The sequence below is a fragment of the Rhineura floridana genome, chromosome 15 (assembly GCF_030035675.1).
Source record: "Rhineura floridana isolate rRhiFlo1 chromosome 15, rRhiFlo1.hap2, whole genome shotgun sequence".
NCBI classification, from domain to species: domain Eukaryota; kingdom Metazoa; phylum Chordata; class Lepidosauria; order Squamata; family Rhineuridae; genus Rhineura; species Rhineura floridana.
This window is the reverse complement of record NC_084494.1, coordinates 23,146,358-23,170,143: the sequence shown is the minus strand read 5'-3', so window position 1 is coordinate 23,170,143 and position 23,786 is coordinate 23,146,358. Positions and strand designations below refer to the sequence as shown.

Below are 23,786 nucleotides of genomic sequence, written 5' to 3'. Positions count from 1 at the left end.
CCTTTTTTGGGAGCCAGGTCCCAGCAGGGTCCCTATGTCTCCAGCATTCTATGAACCAATTAGCATGAAGGTGTTAGCCACTGGGAGGAGTCCCAATGAGTGTCAATTGCAAGGAAATTTGTTCCTACTTCGCAAAGCCAAGACAAGTTGTGGAGAGTGCAAATTCTGTAATTGCAGAAGAAGAGGTATATTAGTGACAATACATACTAAAATGCATTAGGAGAAATTGCTTGCAAAAATGTGTACATTAGTCAAATGCATACAAAAATGTGTTTAGGAAGAGAAATCCACACAAAAATGCTGAAGAATTTTCATGTGGTTTTTTTTAAAAAAAACCACACCAATTGCTGCAGAAATGTGGAGAACTGAATTTAAGACTGGAAAAATTAGAAACTGAGATAACCAAAACTGACAGATTATTTCACCCCTAGTCCCTGTTAATTACGTACAGTTGGAGCATATGCTGCAATAGACCTTCAACATTTTCTTTGGAAGTCTCTCCGTAGCTTTGAAGCTTACCTGTTGCACTATTCACTCCTACCCCTCCTTAACAAAAGAACTGCTCACTACATTCGGTTCTGTGCCAGGAGACTGATAGTTTCCCTCCAAGGCTGTGGCTTTGTCACCCCTGCCCCTGTGTGCCAACTCATGTTCAACTTCCCTGCCATCAAGCAGTGCAGGAAAGGGGGCATGCCAGAGAGGGAGGGGCCCAGCCCCTCATGGGAAAGGGAGCATGGCTGCGTTAATGAGGGGATGCTGTAAGAGCTCTAGGTGGAGGAAATTGAGCCCTGGGGAGAGAATACTGTAATTTCATGCAAAAATTACACGTTAGCTCGACGACTTGTTCTTCACCACTTCTGGTGACCAGCACAGGGGGGTAATTAGAACACTGCCTATTAGAGAGCCGAGGGCTTCTCCAACTCCTCTGGGGGAAATTCAGCCCCCAAAGGAAACGGCTTCAGCTCAAGAGTGATCATGTGGCATCAGTGGTAATTGCTACTCTGGAATGAGGACTTCACCTTGATCCAAAACAGGGCTGATCACTGCAAGGATCTTATGGGCCTTCTACAGGTGTGTGTAACTTGTATTCTGATTCTTTCTCCAGCAAGCTCTGGGCAGCATAACATACAATTTCCAAGGAGTCTGTCATCCAGGCACTGACTAGATCTATACCTGTTTTGCTTCCTTAAGGTTGCTTCATCGGGTGCCTTCAAAATATAGTCTGGGCTGAAGGGAATAATAATAATACTGGGCAACAGGAGGCCTTCAGCACATCCCTCTGAAGTGTAAAATTGACTTTCCTCTCTCTTTGTGTACATGTGTTCCTCCAAATATTCCACATAGCTGAAAAAATCCTAGATCCCTGCAACAATCCTGGATCTGGATCTGGAGGATGCAAAATAGTAAACAGGCCAACTGCATAGATGCTGCTGTAGTGACTTGCAGCGGCAGCAAAACAAACACACACAACAACAAAAACTGTTCAGAAAAGAAGCTATGTCACAGCCACTGCTAATGGTGAGACCCAACCGTGAAAAAGTAATGGAGAATTTATCCTGCCACTGGAGAGATATGGTGAAATGGTCTCTCCTCCCCCACTCCCTGCTATTTATATACCCACAAACAGGAGTGAGAATTTCAAGAGACTGTATGCACATAGATCTAACTCAAAGTGCTGGTGCAAGAATTTTGATTCAGTTTTGCATTTTGAGACAAATTTATCATATTTGCACTTTCCAAAACAATGTGAGAACCGAAACACAGCCGTCCTTTGAAATTTGCACTTATTTGAATTTTGTGATGCAGTTCGCCAACCAATTTTTTTTTTTTTTAAAATGCATACATTGGGGAAAATGTGCATAAAGTGAACATATGAGTGAAAATAACATGCAAAAATGCATTATATTATGAGAAATTGCTTGCAAAAATGTGTACCTTTGTCGAAACTCCATACAAAAATATGTTTATTAGAAGAAATTTGCACTAAAATGCTGGAGAATTTTCAGGAGGATTTAAAAAAAAATCATAAATTGCTGCAGAAATGTGGAGGACTGAATTTAAGATTAGAAAAATGAGAAACTGAGAGAACCAAAATTGACAGATCATTCCATCTTTAGCCTAAGCCCTCAGGTATCTGAAGAAACACTTCCACCCACATCCTCTCATATGTGCCTTTGAGTAGGGATGGGAGGATCTGTTAATGTCATTTTTCTCAGTTTCTCATTTGTACATCTTAAATTCAGTTCTCCAAATTTCTGTAGCAATGTGTGTGTGTGTGTGTGTGTTTAAATCCTCATGAAACTTCTTTAGCAAAATGTTAGGAGACCAGAGTGGTTTATAATCTCTCTTCCCAGGGAACTCTAGGAATTTTAGCCATGTGTGGGGAATGGGTGTCTCCTAACAATTCTCAGCACCTTTAACAACCTACAGCTCCCAGGATTCTTTTGGAGGAAGCCATGACTGTTTAAAGTGTTATGACACTGCTTTAAATGCATAGTGGAAATGGGCCCCAAAACTGACTACGTATCCATCTCACCTGTTATTGACTACTCTGAGGTGTAGCACCTCTTCGTCTCGTCCAAAGACAGGTCCTTCCTATCACCTGCTACCTGATCCTTTTTCAACCAGAGATATCCAAGATTGAATCTGGGACTGTCTGCATGCAAAGCATGTCCTCTGCCACTGAGCTAAGCACTCTTTGTGCTCTCTTGTGACAAGCCTTGCTTATTCTACCCTCTTTGCAAAACGTATTTAATTCCTCTACTTCTTCAGATTGTGGGACTCTTCTGTACATTTTCGCAGCGGTCTTTTTTTAACCATGCTAAATTTGTTCACAGCTAGACATCTGCCTTTCTCAGATACCACTAACTTCGCTGGGGTGTGCAAAATTAAAAAAAGAAGGGGGGGATTGAAAAGATAACTCTGTGGGATGGTAAAATAGGCGGGGGCTTGCAGAACAGAAGATAACAAAGTCAAGCAGACTGGAGAGGAGGTGGGTGTACACAAATCAGATTTAAAAGATAAAAAGCCCTGATAAATGTGGGGGAGGAAGGGTGGGACAATGTCCAGAATGATTGGAGTTGTGAAATGTTTTGTAACAGCTAAGGGACTCTGCAATAAAAAATGTACCTATATTAGGAGGCATTTGCTTTAGCTCTAAAAAAGCCGCTGGGAAAAGCACAAAGAAATCAGAACAAGACACAAATACCAGGAGGGGAATCACACATGTAACTAGAAACACTTAGAGCCAATTTATACTTGAAGAAATTTAACACAATTTGGGCTAAATGCTGTGCCGTTTCATTAGATCCAGGAGAGCTTGCACTTCCCTTCCCAAAATGCATTAATGAAAAGCCCATTGACCTGCTATCTCACTTAACATAGAAAGATGCCTTATTCTGAGTGAGACTATTGGCTCATCTAGCTTAGTACTGTCTACTCTGACTGGCAATGGCTGTCCATGGTCCCAGGCAGAGATCCTGCCCAGTCCTACCTGGAGATGCCGGGGACTGAACCTAGGATCTTTTGCATGCAGAGATGTGCTCTACCACTAAGCTACATCCCTTTTTCAACTGGCCAAAGGGAATGCCCATGTATAAAATTCATTATTTGTTTATCTGTGTTGCCCAGGAAGAGGTATACAAGGCATGTCAGACTTAGGTGGCCTTCCCAGGGACAGCACAAGGTAGATTGGGATCTGTTGGAAGACTGGTGGGTGATTTGAAGGAGATCAGCAAAGGTTTATGACTCACTACTGTTCACCTATACCTGTACCAACAAAAGAGTCTGGCCTCCTGCAGATACCAACTTATCAGAAGGGCCATTCCGCACTACATAGGAAGTGGACCTTTAGTGTTGTGACACCTACCCTTTGGAATTCCATTCCCTTAAATATTAGACAGGCACCATCTCTGTTATCTTTTCAATGTCTACTGAAGACATTCCTCTTTCAACAAGCCTTTTAAGTAGAGACCTGATCCCAGTCTGTTTGGAATTGCTTTTTAAGATGTTTTAAAATATTTTTTTACGAAGAGGTGTTTTTAAGATGTTTTATTTTTAAGATCTTTTTAAGAAGTTTGTTTTTAAGATGTTTTAAGATGTTTTTAAGATCTTAAAGATGTTTTTAGTGTTTTGTTCCTTATTTGCTCCTCTGGGCTCCTTCTGGGAAGAAGGGCAGGATAGAAATTTAATAAATCACAATAACTAAAAAGAGCTTCCCATCCACCATAAATCAGGCTGTTAGAATTCCTGATCTGTAGAAACTCAGGCCATAGCCACACTATACATTTAAAGCACTATGATACCACTTTAACATTCATAGCTTCTTCCCCCAAAGAATACCGGGAACTCTAACCACCTGAACTACCGTTGTAACTGGCCGTACCCCCAAGCAACTATTTTGCATTTGGGTTTAGTCAGTGAACCTCATCATTCTAGCAAAATATCAACAAAGTTGATCTTGCAAGACTGACTGCCCATACGTGGTCAAAGCTATACACATTATTCTTCAGCTGGTTGGTTGGGACTGAAAATTGTGTCACAGGTCAATCCCAGATAGGTTGCACTGGGGACACAGCTGCCATTTCTTTTTCCTTTTTCCAGTTTCTTTAAAAGAGAAAGGGTAAGAATGAGTATCTAGTATCCAAGATGGTATACTTCTGAATAGCAGTCTCTGGGAATCACAAATGGGGAGAGCCTTGTTGCACTCATGGCCTGCTTATGGGTGTCCTCTGGGCATCTGGTTGGCAACTATGAGAATAGAATGCTTTTGGCCTGATCCAGCAAGGTGTTTCTTATGTCCTTAATGCAGAACAAGGGGTGGGGGGGATATGGAGATGGATAAGGACAAAACAGGTTCGGAAAGAACATCACACATTTAAATAACTATGATACCACTTTATAATAATAATAATAATAAAATTTAATTTATGTGTCGCCTATCTGGCCGATGGCCACTCTAGGCGACGTACATGTAAACAGTTAAAACACAATGTGATAAAATACATTAATACAATATATAAACAATACAGCAGCAACAACAATATTAGTGCAGGGTAAGAGGCATTTCAGTCATAAAAGTTAACCCTCCCTGGAAATCCCAAAGGCCTGTTGAAAGAGCCAGGTCTTTAAGGCTTTATGAAATACATTTAGGGAAGAGGCGTGCCGTAGATCTTGTGGGAGTTCCAAAGGGTGGGGGCCGCCACTGAGAATGCCCTCTCTCTAGTTCCCGCCAATCTAGCTGTTCTTGTCGGTGGGATTGAGAGAAGGCCCTGTGTGGCTGATCTTGTCGGGCGGCAATAACCATGGCTTCCCCCAAAGAATCCTGGGAACTGTAGTTTCTTAAAGGTGTGGAGAGTTCTTCAGAGATCCCTCTTCTCCTCACAGAACTATAAATCCCAGAGTTCCCTGGGAACAGGGATTGTTTGTTAAGCTACTCTGAGTATTGTAGCTCTGTGAAGGGAATAGGGATCTCCTAACAACTCTCAGCACACTTCACAAACTACAGTTCACAGGATTCTTTTGGGGGGGAGAGTCATGGCTGCTTAAAGTGGTATGATACTGCTTTAAATGTATAGTGCAGATGGGGCCATATGTAGCAAAATGTAGGTCTCCTGTAGCAGCTTGGGGAGCGAGGCAAATTGCAGCCTGAAGGTTACTGATCTGTTCCACTGGAAAGACTGATGGATTCTTGGGTTCTTGCCCCCCTTTGAATATAGGGTACCCTATAAACTGTGGGCGGATCACGGGCCCTCCATCCCCAGTTTTGCTTTCGTTGCCTGTTATATGACTGCCAACCATTCATTTGCTGGCGAGGGCTTGGAACGCTGAGGTCTGTTGCCATGGCACTAATGCAGTGTCCACAGGGAAACACCTGGCCTTCCTCCTCCCACCCCCATGGGTGTTGCTGTTAACTCCTTCGCTGCAGTGCTTTGGGAGGCTTCATCCTTGTCACGTTGACTGCTGGCTGGGTTCCTCTGGCTCTCACTGCTCCAGCTGCCCAGAGAGCCCGCAGTAGAAACAGAGGCAGAATGCATTTGCCAATTAAAATCCTACAGGCTCAAAGAAATCACCCAACGACCTCTCCCCCATCCACCCCCCCCAAAAAAAAACCATTGCAGCTCTTGGGAGATCAGAGAGGGAAGTGGAACACGTCAGGCCACAGCAGTGGGGAAAGCAATCTGCTCTTCAGCTTTCCAGCAACTCAAGCTAAGAGCGTAGGAACGTAGGAAGCTGCCATAAACTGAGTGACAGCAATGGTCCATGTAGTTCAGGCCCGTCTGCACTGACCAGCAGTGGCTCTCCAGGGTTTCACATGGTCTCCCAGCCTAACCTGGCGATGCCAGGGATTGAACCTGGGACCTTCTGCATGAAAGGCAGATGCTCTACCACTGAGATATAGCTCTTCCCCAAAGCACTGGTACTGCTGCTTCCTGGTCCTCGACAGCTCAGTGTGGTGTGCCTGGCAGAATGATGGGTAATCATAATGTGTTCTACAGCAAGACAACCTGTGTCCCAAGGGACCCTAAATCCCACCCACGATTTCTGGGTGTGAACATGAGATATTAAGCAGGGCTGTGTACTCTGTGTCAAACTGAAAAATTAATAATACATTTATTTATATATATATATATATATATATATATGATGGACCAATACTGCAAAAAGAAAAACTTTTTTTTTACAGTCCAGATAAACTAAAGAGATTGATGGCATTTGCATATATTTATTTTGCACATTTCTCCCTTTTTCTAGTCATTAGAGGAGAGGCAAAGAATGATGTTGAATGCTGCAATTCCATCCAGGGCTCTGTGAGCACCTGGCATACTCGGGCTGTTGTCAGGGCCCCAACAGGGCCCCAACCACCATGTAATTCAGAACTGTGCAAGTGGCTTTTTAAAATTAAATTGCAGACATGGCTGCATTGGAGGGGGTATGTAGTTAGGGAATGTTAACCCTTGGCCTCCCTCCGCAATCCCAATCTTGATTTGAGCCTTCAGGCCTCCTATCCTCCCTCTCTTCAATGCAAATACTGCCAGGTGGAGGGGGGATGGGGGAGAATCCACATCAGGACTGCAGTGGAGTGGAAAAGAGTAAAGGTCTCTACCCAAGACTCATATATACCAGGGCCCCAATCCTCATGGCCCTCCTATGCCTGCTACTTACCTTTAAAAAAGCCATTCATGTGACAACTAATTGTGTGACTGTCACTGCATATACTTTGGGCCTAACTCTCACTTAATTCCAGACGAGTAGCCATGTTAGTGTATTAGAACAAATCAGAACAAAAGGCTGGATCCAGACTTGGTCATACTTTGAGCAGAACCATTGGAAACAATGGAACCTAAGTTAGACTCCATCTGCACTATGCATGTAAAGTGGTAAAATACCACTTTAAACAGTCATGGCTTCCTTTAAAGAATCCTGGGAACCAGACCCTCCCTTAGCATGTGCGGGACCCGGGGCAAAAGCATAGTTGGGGCCCCCCCACATTTGCTCCAGGTCACTGTCTTGGTCTTGGCCGAGTCACCATAGGTGTGCAGGCACCAGTCCTGGAACTGCCGGCCCAGCTTGCTGCCCCTGGGGTGGCTACCACTCGCTGACCGCAGCAGGGGCGGTGGTGGGGGCGGTGGCTTCGGCATGGCGGGCAGGCAGGCAGGTGAGCGAGCCCCTATCCTGGGCAGAGAGAAGGAGAGCGAGAGAGTGCTGCGCCCTGCCTGGCATGGCAAAGGCGAGCAGGCAGGGAGGGAGGAGCCGGCTGGTGAGCAGATCACCAAGGATGGGGCCCTCCCAAAGCACAGGGCCCGGGTCAACTGCCCCGCTTCCCAGTACCTAGGGGTGGCTCTGCTGGGAACTGTGGCTTGTGAAGGGTGCTGAGAATTGTTACACCTCTTTTCTCCTTGCAGAGCTATAGTTTCCTGAGTAGTTTTACAATCAATCCCTCTTCCCAGGGAACTCTGGGAATTGTAGCTCTGTGAGGGAAATAAGACTCCTAACAATTCTCAACAGTGTGTGAATGGGGCCTTTGTCACGACTATGGCAGCTTCCTCTGTTCCTAAAATACCCAAATAAAATATGAAGTTTAAAAAACCACCACCGCCACCTAGCTATGAAATAAATCAGCCTTTGCCAGCCTGGTGCCCTCCATACGTTTTGGATGACAACCAGTGGTGGCTGGTGGCTCCATGTCAGTGGAGCAGTGGAATCCGCTCCGGGTTTTAGTCTGAACTCTCAAGGAGCTGTCCAAGGCACCTTGGAACCTCCTTGAAAGTTCAGACTATAACCCGGAGCAGATTCCACTGCCCCACTGATATGGAGTCACATTCACCACTGACAACTACTCCCATCAACTCCAATTGTGCTGGCTGAGGCTGATGGGAGATGTAGTCCAAAACATATGGAGGGCACCAGGTTGGTGAAGGCTGAGATAAATATCCTTAAAAGGCCAGCTCCATTCTCTTCAGCCCATTGTACCCACAACTCACAGCAGCAGCACAATAACTGAAGTCTTTTTAGTGTGTGTGTGTGTGTGTGTGTGTGTGTGTGTGTGTGTGTGGGTGGGTGTTCCATCCTGGTTTGCCTGCAGACTCCCCCTCTGCCCCATCTTTCCACTGGGGCTCTCAAGCCATTGTGTCTGGGAAGCCTCCCTTTTTAGAGCTGCATTCTGCATCTCGGCTGGGAGAGCCCTGCCGGCAGCCAAGTTAAAAATAGCTACAAGGAGGCTGCGCTCAAGCATCTAATCAGCCGCCAGTCAATTGCCTGCCCGTCTGAAGAGCGGCTCATCAGAGGCAGCTCTGGCGACAGCGATGGCAGCAGTTGCTAATCAACAGTTAACCCAGGGTTGTTTAGAAGATCCCAGCACTAGTAGAAGGCTGAGGGGGCCCCCAGTGGGAGGATGGAAGAGGGCTAGGCACACCCAAGGAGATGGTGCCCATGCCTGATGGGGCAGATGGGGGACAATTCAATCTAGGGTCAACTAGGGATGGGGGAGAAATTTGATTTTGTTCAAATTGCAATGAGAAACTACCTGGATCGCACTTCTCAAACCAGCACACAGCAATCGTTTGAAACTTGTACTTCTTTGAATTTTGCGATGCAGTTCTCCAACTAACGATTGTGCACAAAAATGTACATATTAGGGAAATGCACATATTAGGGAAATGTACATATTAGGGAAATGCATAACAATGCACGTGTTCATGAAAAGAACATGACAACGTGCATTATTTAAGGGAAATTTTCTTCCATAAAAGTGTGTGTGAGTCAAAACTGCATATAAAATGTGCTTATTAGGAGAAATTTGCACTAAAATGCTGATGAATTATTATGAGGACTTTTTTTAAAAAAAAGTGCCAATTGCTACAGAAATGTGAAGAACTGAATTTAGGATTGGGAAAAAAATGTGAAATTGAGAGAAACTGAAATGGACAGATTTGTCCAACCGTGTTATAAGAGGACCACAGTTCGGCCTATGTCCAGGACCCGATGGGAAAGGACTGTAGCTTAGTGGGAGCACATCTGCTTTATACTCAGAAGGTCTTAGGTCCGAACCCAACCCGCTCACCAGGGGAAGGGACTGCTGGAACAGCAATCGCAAGAGGTTTCTGTGCCAAGGGAGCCTGCTGGTGGTATTGCTCTGAATTGGCACATCCTCTTCATCACAGGGACTTGGGCCAAGCCAGATTTCCCCAGGCTCAATCGCTGAAAGGATGCAACAAAGCCTTCTTCATATGGTCCCCTCCAGGGTGGTTTCTGTGGCTATATTTGGGCTCTGGTATAAGTATCAGTCAAACAAACAAGCGAACACATACATTTTTCTTGTAAGCAGCAATCAGGAAATAAGCAAACCCTGTTTCTGTGCATCTAAAAGGGAACAGCAGTTTTTGCATATCTGTGCGCATTCCATCACTGACACAACAAGCATGTTGCTTGCACTCAGGTGTAGCGGTTTGAGCAGGGGGAAGCTGTGGCATTGCGGATGTTGAGGCTGGCCCATTAGGTGAAATGGGGCACTGCCCCACCAACCTCAGCCTGCCTTCATCCATTCCTCACCTGCCTGCCCTCTTACTTATAACCAATCTGGGGATGGGTCTGCCTGTCATTGTCTATACTTCAACCTGCTGTTAGTCTCCCTGCCTTCCACACTCTCAGTCCCAATGGGCACTAGCTCCCATCACCCCTGAACATTGGCCATGCTGGTTGGGGCAGATGGGAGTTGGAGTCCCACAGCATCTGGAAGGCCACAGATTCCCCATCCCTGGGCTAGAATGTTGTATTGGGACTGGGGAGGCCCAGGTTCAAATCCCTACCGACCATGAAGCTCACACCCCAGCCTAAACTATCTCACAGGGTTGTTTTGAGTTTAAAATCATAGTGAGGAGGGCGTGGAGAGGAACAATGTACACCATCTTGACCTCCTTGGAGAAGATGTAGAATACAAATGTAATACATAATAAAATAAAGTAGCATAAGATGTTGGAATTGTAGTTGGTAAGAGTGTGTAAAGGTGAAGGCTTCTAACCCAAGTTCTTCTGGGGTTCTGGTTTTGTTTCATGCTACTACAAACACTTGTGTGAATTTCTATGGCAGGTTCTGACTGCCTCTGGGAAAGCGTTTGGCCTGTCCTAAGTAATCCCCAAGGAGGAATAGAATTGCTTTCCTGTCAGAGCTATCTGTGTTGGCAGAGTGAGGCAATGGGGGCTGAAATAACAGGGAAGTCATAGGATAAGCTCAGGAAATCTCCCAGGGCGAATTGGGACTATGCCCACTATGATCAAAGTTTACAAAGGAATGTGGATTCCTGGTTGGATAGCATTATTCTGGATGCTTTTTCAGACTTGTGGCTGTCAGGTTCATTCAACATTTCGCTCCTGTCCTCTATCTTGGCACTGTGTGTTTCAGTTGCTATGAGGGTAGCCCAGATTTCTCAAACAACTGGTTGTTATTAAGGCCTTCTGAAATGGGAGTACTATTTATCTGCCATCTCAGCAGCAGATTTGTTTTAGCCAACCAGGAATTCACTGGACACATCACTGAAGAGGCACACCGCAGTTCACCAAAGCGAGAGCCCTGAATATCTGGAGCCCTCTAGAAGGGCTCCTGCCACATGGCACCTTGTAAGAACAGCCCTGCTGGATCAGACCAGGCTCCACCTACTCCAGCATCCTGTCTCCCACAGCAGTCAACCAGATGTCTCAAGGAAGCCCATCAGGAGGGCATAATGACAACAGCCCCTCCATTCATTGTCTTTCCTCAGTCAATGGAATTCAGTGTCATACTGCTTCTGAACATGGAAGTTCCACTTAACCGTCCTGGCTGATAGCCACTGAAAGACTTATCCGCCTCCATGGGCTTTCCATACCCAATCTGAAAGCCATTTAAACCAGTGGCCACCAAAACATCTTCAGGCAGTGAGTTCCACACTTTACTTCTTGTGCAGCAAAACAAAACAAAAAATCCCTTTTTCTTGCCCTGGATCTACTGCCAATCAGCCCACATCTGTGCCTTACACTGAAAGCACTGTTATATCACTTTAACAGTCATGGCTTCTCCCAAAGAATCCTGCAGAGGGTAGTTTGTGAACAGCACTGAGAGTTTTTAGGAGGCCCCTATTCCCCTCACAGAGCTACAGTTCCTAGGAATTGTAGCTCAATGAGGGGAATAGCTTCCAGATCTCAGCATCCTTGACAAACCACAGTTCCTGGGATGCTTTGTCATTGGCTGACCACGAACAAGGACCTATGCTGTGGGAAAGTGAAGAGTGCTTCTTAATAGCATCACCACCTTTTGTTATACAGGGATCTTATCAGCTAGAAAATTTAACGGGATGACATTCACTTCAAGAACTTGAGAAGTCTCCTACCTGATCCTTTCATCAGGATGCAATGCCTACCCAATGCTATTCCATTCAGGGTTTTTTCTTGTTTGTTTAAAAAATTCTCTTATGGCAGACTGAATTTCCAAGCTGTGCCCTGACAATAGGAAAGGGAATGGGCAGGATGGGTAGGCGGCTGGTGTGGTTGACTTTGCGTCAGCCAGTGATCCTGTTGGTTTGAAAATAGCTTTCATGGCTTGTGGTCAGGAGGAGGAGGAGGAGGAAGCTGGCCTGAATGGGAAACAACCCACTCCAGTGCTAAGTCTGAACATCCTCCTTTTGAAGACAACTGTCTCAAGGTGCCCCAAAAGGCTAGAATCAGAGGTTCTGCTGATATAGGGCACCAAAGAACCCAGCCATAGGTAGGGATGAAATGGTCTGTCAATTTCAATTCTTTCCGTTTGTCATTTTTCTAATTTTAATTTCAGTTCTCCACATTTCTTCAGCAATTTGTGCTCATGAAAGTTCTTCAGCATATCAGTGTGAATTTTTCCTAATAAATACATTTTGTATGCTGTTTTGACTAATGCACACATTTTTTTGCAAGCAATTTCTCCTGATACAATGCATTTTGTATTTTCACCCACACATTCTTTTTTCGCACACTTTCCCCTAATATATACATTTTTGTAAACATTGGTTGGCAAACTGTATTGCAAAATTCAGATCAGTGCAAATTTTGAAGAACGGTACTGTTTCGGTTCTCATATTGTTTTGAAAAGTGTGAATTTGATAGATTCGGCTTGAAATGTGAACTGAATCAAATCCCCCCATCCCAGGTTGTAAGGTAGGGAGACAGGAAATGGCCAGGGAGAAAGCAGGAGGAGGCTGTTTTGATTTGTTTATTAAAAGCATTCATGTTCCACCTTTCTGCCTCAATGAGAGGCATTCAAGGTGGCTCCACAACACAAAACACACACGCACACATGCAAATGAAAAAGGTTTCGAGAAAGCAAGAGGCTGTGTAGATAATAGAAGCACAACAATACTGAGGGTGTAAATAATAATGAGTGTGCAGGCAGAAAGCAAAACAAAAATTAAAAATAGAACTCAAACATCTGATGGGCCAAAGAACTGTTAGAACAAAAAGAGAGAGAGAAAAAGTCTTCAGTCCAGATTGAAATGTTGTCTGGGAGGGAGCCAGACAGATCTTCCATGGCAATGCATTTACATTCTTGGAGCTTGTTGTTCCTGGCAAATGTGTTTGGGAGCTCTTCTTACCGATGCTTACTCTTCTCCATTGCAACTTACGGTGGACATGAGACACAATTCAGGGAAGCCATCTTTCTGGTTTGTGTGTCTGTCCCATTCACAAATTAAGCAACACATTGTTATGTATGATTTTTACATCAAAAGGGGCATGCGGGTAAAGCAGATGAATGCTTTTCTCCTCTCCTTTACCTCCTCATTCCCCGTTGATTCAGACACATTCCCCCTCCCTCCCGGCCCATTCAGGTTTTGGAAGCTCAACCTTGGAGAGGAGAGATACATTTGGATTGAAAAAAAGCCCTGTTTAGGCGCTTGGTACCAGTGGGTGCTGAACACATAAAGAGGCCATCAGAAACATGTGAGACTAGTCCTGACCCCTTGACATCACACACATTGGCCCACACACCTCTGCCGATGTGCAATCAGCATCATTTTAAATGGACTAGCAGTCAGGGTTCCCGTTCCCATACAGTAATCCCTATGTGGAAATATGTGGCCATTGGGAATTTGCAAGATTAGCAGGACCAGCCCTAATCAATGTCAGTCTGGGTAGTGAAGGTTCCTATCCCCATAGAGGAAACCCAACATATAAATATGTGGCTGGCAGGAACATAACAGGACTATCTCTGAACCCTTGACCACATTTGGGCTGGCCACATATCCCTGCTAATGTGCGGTTGGTGTCAGTCTGAAGGGAAATGCATCATGAAAAAAAGAGAACACCAATTTCCATAATATTGGCATATATCTATATGGGTCGGTGCCAGTTTAGAAATAATAACTTTAATTTAAATAGGAATATAGTACATCTCAACATAGTGGGAAAGAAGACTGTGGCCAGGCGGTGCATGTGTCTGCTGCCAGGTGATCAGTATTGATGGGCATCATCGGCCCTTGCTCTATGTCTTCAGAGTTCTTGATCTTTTAACCAGAGTTGGGCAGGACAGCTCGTCAAATAGAGGATGGGTTCAAATAGAGGACTGTCCTCTGTAAAGCAGTGGCAGCTGGTTCATTAAGGCAAGTGAGGTACTGCCCCCAACCTCAATCTGCCCTCAGCCAGCCCTCACTTGCCTACCTTCTTATTTCCCACCAGTCCAGGGGGTGGCACTGCCTGTAAGCTTCCACTCCCTCCTTAATCTCAGGGTTGCCCTTGTAGAACTCAGCAGGGAGAAGAATGGGGATAAAACTAGAACTGGTTGACTCTGCCTGGCATTGGTCCTGGTTCCACCTACTGTAGGGCTCCCTGCCTTCCACCCTACCAGTCCCTGTGGGCCCCAGACCATCCTAACTCAGCTAGATGAACTGACCATCTGAATATAAGGCTGCTTCATATATTCCTATACTCTGCTTTCCTGCCTCACTCCTGTGAGACTGCAGGCAGCATCCTGGGAAGAGACAAAGGTGGTAGCACCAGGGAAGGGCCGTAGCTCAGTGGCAGAGCATCTGCTTTGCGTGCAGAAGGACCCAGGTGCAACCTCCGGCATCTCCCAATAGGCTTGGAATGTATCCAATCTGGAATCCTGGAGAGCTGCTGCCAGTCAGATGGCAGCAACAGTCTGAGTCAGTATAAGGAACTTTCCGATGTTCCTATCTGTCCTCTCCTAACTTCATCCAAACTGGATGCTTTTTAGCCTCTTCTAGGCAAAGGTTGCCTGTCATGCACTGGCAGTCTCCTGCTCATTAAGCGCACTAATGAGATGTGGGCCAGGTTCCCGACTGGTGGGGGCAGGGAGCACACAGCAGGCCCAGAATTGCATGACAAGTGGAAAGGAGCTCTGGCCAAGCTGCCACTGACACACACTGGACTGCTTGCAGGGAGACGGCAGGCTGTGTGCATGTCAGCCCCCTGCGATAGAGAACTCAGTGACTGACGTGCTCTGTCATGCCCCTAATGGGCATTTTGGCTCAATTATCAACTCGTCAGGATGCTTCTGGATCAGGTAGTGCACTGACCCGGACACGCTAGCTTCCACCAAATGGCTACACAGGGAGAGGGGAAAGAAACACCTTCCTGGAGTGCAGGTGCTAATGCATGACTTGGGTAGTTTTCAAGTATTAGAACAGCCTGTGGGCTTCCTCAGCACCCAGCAGACACTTCAGCTGGTGGAGCTGAGCTTCAGAAAATGGCTGGGACCGAGGAAGCACCATTGCTCAGGTAAGCGCCGCTGAGCACCACATGGTACTGTCTAGCACAGTCGGTGCCCCATTAAGCTATTACTCTGAGGGGCTAAGTTGAAGCCTGAATGCATGAAGATATTTGCCCTTTATGAAACATGGCCTTCCTGTATGAGCAAAAATTTGGGGAGTCAGTAGCGCATTGCATTCAGAGTGAAGGCAGGAAGCATGGATTTGGCTTTGTGATGAATAGGAGTGAGTTAATACAGAGGGTGCGTTACATGAAAAGATTCAGTTTTATTATTATTGTTGAGACGTTTAATGTTTTAATGTATTTGTATGTTTTTATTTTGTACGTCGCCCAGAATGGCTGGAGAGCCAGCCAGATGGGCGACTAATAAATTTAATAAATAAATAAAATAAATAAATTCATGCACCACCACCATCTCCATTGCAGCAGTAGTTTGAGATGGAGCAATGAAGCAGAGGGAACTTGTACCCTCATTCAGAGTAAAGGCAAGAAGCATTACCTCATTCTGAGTTGGCTTTGTGATGTCACCATGTAGCTAAATCTGACTGGCCAAATGTGGTGCTGTGACATCTATCTATCTATCTATCTATCTATCTATCTATCTATCTATCTATCTATCTATCTATCTATCTATCTATCTATCTATCTATCTATCTATCTATCTGTCTGTCTGTCTGTCTGTCTGTCTGTCTGTCTGTCTGTCTGTCCAATTTTATATGCCCAAATAGCTTCCAAGAAAGTCAGCCTACAGGAGTAAAACACACACACACACACACACACACACACACAAGATAAGTGCGTTTTTGGGGAAACGTGTGTGTGTGAATATTTCAAAGACCATTTTGGCACTTCTGAACATCCCCCCCCCTTTTGTACAGAAAATGTTTGCCCACACATACAAAAGTTTAGCCCTCCTTGTTGTCAGACTTGGCAGGAGATGCAGGGGGAGCAGCAAAGGAACAGTGGGGGTGTGGGGAGGTGCAGCGCAGGGGTATAGAAGGGAGGCATCCATGTCCTCTGCCCCCTTCTTCTTTCCTGACGCTTCTGCTGTAATGGATTACGCAGGAACGCTTGGCCCAGGCTGTGCCGCTGTGAGCAAAGATTATCACAGCAAGAGCAGCATTTCTGGGGAGTTAGAGAATTAATTAAGGATGAAAGGACAGATTTATCAGCCCAGGACTGAATAGCTTAAATGCTGCAGCTCAGCTCTGGCTCCACAATCTCTCTCTCTCTCTCTCTGGCACAGACTGGGCAGCACAAGGATGCAGGCCTTAAGCTAACAGTTCAAACCCCCCTTTTCCCAATGTGGGGGTGAGGGAGGCCTCTTACACATTGCATGCCCCCCAAAAGGGAACGCATCTCCAAAAATGAGGACACAGAGTTGCGTAAAACTTTGCATAAGCTCATTTATGAGTAGAGATGCAGTGGTGGCTGCTGGTCACAAGAGAGGCTTGACCAATTCATGGAGGAAAAGTTATCAGTGGTTATTAGCCATAGTAGCTAAATGGAACTTTCATGTTCAGAGATAAGGGTAAAGGTGTCCCCACACTTGTAGTGCGAGTCGTTTCCGACTCTTAGGGTGACGTCTTGCGACGTTTACTAGGCAGACCATATATATGGGGTGGGATTGCCAGTTCCGTCCCCGGCCTTTTTTTACCCCCCAGCATATGCCGGATACTCATTTTACCGACCACAGATGGATGGAAGGCTGAGTGGACCTCGACCCCTTTTACCGGAGATTTGACTTCCTCCTTTCGTTGGAATCGAACTCCGGCCGTGAGCAGAGCTTCGTCTGCATTACCGCCGCTTACCACTCTGTGCCACGGAGGATCTATGTTCAGAGATAGATACTGGGGACAGTCTACAGGGGAAGTCTCCTACTTTGATTGTGTCCTGTATTGAGTGTCCAGAGGCATTTTATTTGCCTGCTGTTGGGAACAGAATGCTGGACTAGACAGACCATTTATCCAGTCCAGCAGGACAGTTCTTTTTAAGTTTCTTCTTATGTCAGCTTGGGAGTTAGTCTAGCTAATGCTCTGTGAGTGAATTGTAAATATCTTAATCAGTGTAAAATTTCCATTGACATGACTGAATAGACTGTAGACATATGTTCTTTCTTTGATTTATCTGAGAGGGTTCTGATGTCTAGCACATATGGCTGTGGACTGTGTAGACACTGGCTGCTTTTGGATGTCACAATAAACAGTGGTTTATCATGATGGAATGAGCTTTGGCAAGTTTAGGGCTCACATGTCCCCCCTCCTTTGTCCTTCGCCAGCATGGCTGTGAGGATATCAAAAGCTTCTGCTTCGGATTTCAGTTAACCACAGTTTAGTGCTCTATGCAAACTCTAAAATGTGGTTAATATTAATTAGGATTGTTGAAACAAGCAATCTTCATAATCTGTGTTTTGAAGTTGGATTAACTTCAAAAGTTAAGATTAACCACAGTTTGCCACACTGCAATTTATGAAAAAAGGAAGCAAAATCTTTCAAGTTTCTTGAAAACAGCCTTGCCAGACAAGAAGGAAGAAAGGAAGCACATGAGCCTAAGGCTTACGTAGGCTAATTCCCACCATGATAAACCATAGTTTATAATGACATCTGAACATAGTCATTATGTGAGTGCACACATTGGAATATTTGTATAAAGCAATGGAAATTTTGCAGTTTTGCTTACATATTTTTTTAAAAAAAGAGTTAATGTAACTCCACTTTTGATTTGCATGGTTCTCGGTTAAGATTCTAAGTGAAGTTAATGCAAAATTCATGTTCATCTTCACTATCTAAAAATTCATGTTCATCTTCACCATCTTATACATACATAACTCTTAGCAATATCTAGCCAAGTCATTTGGAGCTCCGAATTAACTGATTTGTGCATTCAAGTCAATGAAGTGTTTGTACTGACTTCAAAATTGGCAAGTCACAAGTCACTAATTGCAAAGTCATGAATTGTAAATTATGACATCACTTATTCACAGTCATACATTATTCCTGAAGACTGTAAAATAAATATAAAACATACCCCAAATTTGAAATTAGTCAAAGAGCCCTCAAAGAATTCAAATACAAATCAGACTGCTGGACAATGGGAAGCAGGGCTGCAGCAGGGGCTGGACCTTGGGGCTAAGTCCATGGCCCTGCAGTCCCCGCAAATGGCCATGATGGGGCCAGTGGCAAACAGGCCCTGCATCTGCATTTGGGCTGACATGGGCATGCTGAGCCCACTGCAGTTAACCCTGCTCACTGCACCTTCCTTCCTTTCTTCTTATTTTTGAAGAACATATTACAGTCTGGGGGAAGGTCGTCCAGGCATGTATATGATTACAGATGCTCATTTTATTATTTTTACTTTAAAATATATGTTTCCTACAACAAAATGCTGTGTATTCTTAGGCAAATGTGTTCAGACTAAGAGCAGCAGAAGCAAACCCCATTTTATTCCTGTAAGATGGAGCTATACAGTTTAAGTCAGCGATTGCAACAGAGCACATGCTCAGGGTGTGTGTGTGTTAGGGATGGAAAGATCTGTTAATGTTGGTTCTCTCTGTCATTTTCCAATCTTAAATTCAGTTCTCCACATTTCTGCAGTAATTTGTGAATCTTTAAAAAAAACATTCTCATGAAAATTCTTCAGCATTTTAGTGTTAATTTCTCCTTAAAATCACATTTTTGTAGGCGGTTTTGACTATTGTACACATTTCTACAAGCAATTTCTTGTCACAGAATGCATTTTTATATGCTATTTTCACATGTATATATTCATTTTATGCACATTTTCTCCTTACATATGCATTTTTGTAAACGTTGGTTGGCGAACTACGTTGCACAATCTGAATAAGTGTGAATTTCGAAGGATGACTGTTTCAGTTCTCATATTGTTTCAGAAAGTGTGGATTTGATAGATTCAGCTTGAAATGCAAACTGAAGTGAATTTCTCACTCATCCCTAGTGTGTGTGTGTGTGTGTGTGTGTGCGTGTCTACAAGGTGTTTCATTTGTTTGCCCTAACATATCAGACATGTAGGAGCAGTTGTAAAGTGCAGAATGGTCTGGAAATGGCAGGTGGCAGGGGAGAGATGAGAAATGTTAATTGTGTGCTTCACTACTGATGCAATACACGTGGCTGTCTAAATCCCCACCCCCACCCTGCAAGACTATTAAATCCAGTGTCTAAAATTACCTAACTGCACCACTGATGGGAAGAAATATCATCTCCGCAGGCATAGCACCATTGCTATGCTATCATAGCAAGATGATTTCCCTGCTTCACTTCCATACTGTTTCGGAAAGTGCGACCGTGATAGATTTGGCTTTAAATGCGAATTGAATCAAATTTCTCTCCCATCCCTAATTGTAATTGACAATTCCAGGAGATGGACCCTAGAGAGTACAAGTGGTACCGAGTACATCTGCACTGGTTGCCCACATGCGACCAGGCCAGTTTCAAAGTACTTGTGTTGATATACAAAACCCTGAACAATTTGGGTCCAGGATTCTCTATTGACCACCTGAGGTCTTACAACTCTGAGATCTACCGCAGGATCCCTGTTAGTTGCCCCCTGTGTTATACAGGCCCAACTGGCCCCAACCAGAAGTAGGGCATTTAGTGTTGCTGGTCCCATGCTGTGGAATGCTCTTCTAGTGGAGATGAAGTATTCATCCTTGCTTCTGATGTTCAAGCCTCTTTTGAAGACCTTTTAATGCCAACAGGCCTTTGAAGCTGTTCAAACTGATTAGTCAGTCACTTTATCTGTATTTTTATTTTTCAATCATGTTTTATGTTTTCACATTGTACACCACTCTGATATTTTATGATATGGTGGTACAGAAATACTTCATTAAATAAAGGAGCTCTGTTAGTGCTGAAGTGAAACATTCCCCCAACTTTGCCAGCCTTTTCATAGGGTACAAAGTGTGCATGCGTCTCTCTCCCCTCTGTGTGTGTGCGCGTGTGCGTCCGTCTGTCTGTCTGGAGGTGGCGTATTTTGATTATTTAGATGCTTGTGAAGTAGGGTGAGCACGTGCCCTCCTTCACAGAGGACAGTCTTCTCTTCAAAGAATTATCTGTCCTCTGTTTAAAAGACTCCTCTGTTTGAAGATCTGTCTGGTCCAAATGCAGTTTAAAGGTAAAGAGCAATAAGAGGAGCTCTTGCAGTGGTCTTTCAGCAATTCCTGGACAGTACACCAAGCAGACAGACAAATCACCTGGTTACAGTCTTGTTCCCCACTGTGGTAAGATGTGTTGCATTTCTATTTAAATTACAGTAATTATTTCTAAATTTGCATCTCGGCATGCAAATCAGCACGTGCATATTTTATGCAAATCTGTGCCCTAGTTTGTCCTCTTTTTTGTGTGTGAAAAAATGGAAATGGACTGCCTTCAAGTCGATCCCGACTTATGGCTACCTTATGAACAGGGTTTTCATGGTAAGTGGTATTCAGAGGGGGGTTACCACTGCCTCCCTCTGAGGCTAGTCCTCTCCAGCTGGCTAGGGCCTGCTCAGCTTGCCACAGCAGCACAAGTCAGCCCCTTCCTTGTCTGCAACTGCCAGCTGGGGGCAACTGGGCTCCTTGGGACTATGCAGCTTGCCCATGGCTGCACGGTGGCAGGGCACGTAACCCCCGAGCCACTCCCTGTGGGGGTGATCTTTAGCTGGCCCTTCACACCCAGGAGACACGAGCGGGAATTTGAACGCACAGACTCTGGCCTCCCAGCCAGGCTCTCCTCCCCACTGTGCCAGAAACATTTCCCTTTTTCATTCTTATTTGGGGAGTGATGCGCAAGTGATGCCTACCGTGAACCGGAAAAACATTTGCCCCACTTACCACTAGGACTGCTCATACTCCCCACTGCTGCAGGGTACCATTTCTCTAATGCTTTCCTTGTTCCTTTCTGCCTGGAAGATGCAGAGTGAGAGCCCTTACTAGTTGGAAGTTCCAACTTGTAGCTCAAGTGCTTAACCACTATGCTATACCACTTTTCTTTGGTTCCTCTGCTGCAGGGATGGGGAACATCAGGCCTAGGGGCCAAATGCTGCTCTTCAGGCCTCTCTGTCCGGCCCCCAGGACTCTCCCCAGGCCACATACTCTGTCGAACAATTGCCCTAACCAGCCCTGCTTTGCCTTCTCCTTGAGTGTTTGTGCCTGGCTGGAATGTGTCGTCGGACTCTGATGATGCCTCTCACTTGCCCAGATGGATGACAGAGAGAGGTGTGCAACTCTGTGTAGAAACTAACCTATTGTACAGAGATTAAATTTATATGAATTGTTCTGTCCACTTTTGCCTCTGGTCCTGCCCACTACTGGCATGGCATGTGGCCCCCAGAAAGTTGACCAGAAGGGAATGTAGCCCTTAGGGTGAACAGATATATCCACCCCTGCTCTGCTGGTTTGGATGTGACTTTTAAGTCTCATTCTGAATGCGCGTCCAAGCTGGTCTGAATTTGCGTCCCTGGCTATTGTCTCCCACATCTTTCATCATGTGTGCATGTGTGGTAGCGTAAGGTAAACAAACAGCAATTACCCCTGCAGCAGCACACATTATTAGCCCACCATTGAGGGCTCGACTGGGTTTTGCAACGTGGAGTCTCATTAGCAACCTGTCAACATTTGCTCTTGTTAGCTAGCACAACCATAGTAGGATTGTCCTCAGCAACAGGCTTGTTAAGAGCGTGGCCAGCAAGGATGCTGTCAGCGTTGAAGAGCCCCATTGTGAATCTGGCCGAGAGACCCTGCCTTTCAGCAACTCCTTTCCGGATCAAGGATAAAAGTGGGTGCCTTTGATTCCTTTCTGGGAACGGAAGGGGCCCTCTGGGTCAGAGCTCATAGAGAGCTTCACCATGCTCAGACCCACAGTGCTCTTGCCATCAGCCAGCTGGAAGTGAAGAGTTAGGCCAGGATATGGTCTGAAGGCACATGAGGCCACTACCTTGCTGAAGCTAAGCAGGTCTGGGTCTGGTCACTGCGTGGATGGGAGACCACTTGGAGACCACTCATATGCCACTTTGGGATCTATGAGGGAAGAAAGGTGGGATATGAATGTAGTAAATAACTATTAAATAAATAAAACAGGCCAGCTGGTGACCATTAAACAAACACTGTCAGCATGAGGTGTGGTACAAATTTGTCCAAGCAGGACTAGCCTAGTTTGAGGGACCAAACCAGGTCTGAAGACCACTGTAAGTGTCTGGCATTGTTGTTAGGCATCTGGCGAGAGACCCCAGCAGGGCCCACTGCTGTCGTAGGGCTGGAAGGATATGTCAATCTCGGCTCTCTCCATTTCTGCTTTCTTTCAGTCTTACATTCAGCTCTCCACATTTCTGCAGCAATTTGAGAAGCTGGAAATGCCTAAAAAGCCTAACCGTTCATTTGTCGGAGCAGCAAATGTTAGGATCTGGCTGACAGCATGCCAGAAATTATGAGCTGTGGCACCAACATAGAATTATGAAGCCACACACATGCATGTGTGATATAATTATAGCACATGAAGGATAAGGCTATCAATGGCTACTAGGAATGGAAGGCTATGTCAATTTTGGTTCACTCACTTTCACGTTTTTCCAATCTTAAATTCAGTCCTTCACATTTCTGCAGCAATCTGCTTTAAAAAAAAAAAAAAAAAAATCGTCTTGAGACTTCTCCAGCATTTTCATGTGAATTTCTCCTAGTAAATAATTTTTTGTATGCAGGTTTGATTGATGTATCCATTTTTGCAAGCTATATATCCTGATATAATAGATTTGTGTATGTTATTTCACTAATATATTCATTTTGCACATAGTTTCTCCTAATATAAAGCCTTTTGGTAAACATTCTGTAGTTGGAGAACTGCACTGCAAAATTCAGGTAAGTTTGAAGGATGGCTGTGTTTCAGTTCTCAACTTATTTTGGAAAGTGCACATTTGCAAGATTCGGCTTTACATGTGAACTGAACTGAATTTCTCTCCCATCCCTACTGCTGGTGTTGGCATTCTTAGTACCTATGCCAGATCTGGGAGACATCTCCATGACCAGCACCTGATATGGAAGCTAGTCAGAGCTGCAGCTGAGCCAGGAAGTTCTGAAGCTGAGCCAGGAAGTTCCAGAGCTGGAGATTAATGAGCTCAAAAGGGAGCTAATGATGCAGCAAAGGTCCAGAAGACACTGAGAGACTTATATAGTCCTCCTCTGCCTGGTCCTCTGCTATGTCATTGCTTGCAGCTGGGTATTCCCCACCCTCCCGAGTAGTCCACTGGCGACAGAGGAGGGGTGGGGAACCTATGACCTGTTAGATGTTGCTGGACTACAGATTCCATAATACCTTTCCCTTGACTATGCTGGCTGGCACTGATGGGAGCTAGAGGGCAACAACATCTGCAACAGAGTCATCTGGCAGGTAAAGGGCGCTCCTCCAGCCTCTCTGGCCCTCCTGTTGGGCCTGGTGCCTTCTGGGAAGGGCCGTAGCATAGTGGCAGAGCATCTGCCTTGCATGCAGAAGGTCCCAAGTTCAATCCCTGGCATCTCCAGGTAGGGCTTAGAGAGATCCCTGCTGGAGACCATGGAGAGCTGCTGCCAGT

The 23,786-nt window shown here is 45.1% G+C and overlaps 1 protein-coding gene and 1 non-coding gene across 2 annotated transcripts in view; one reads left to right on the top strand and one right to left on the bottom strand.

The window, feature by feature from the left end:
- FOXO6 (forkhead box O6) overlaps positions 1-23,786 on the top strand; it is a 163,059-nt gene that overhangs the window by 90,192 nt on the left and 49,081 nt on the right. The window lies entirely within an intron of this gene.
- TRNAE-UUC (transfer RNA glutamic acid (anticodon UUC)) lies at positions 6,333-6,401 on the bottom strand. The gene has a single exon. It is a non-coding gene; the product is annotated as a tRNA-Glu (tRNA).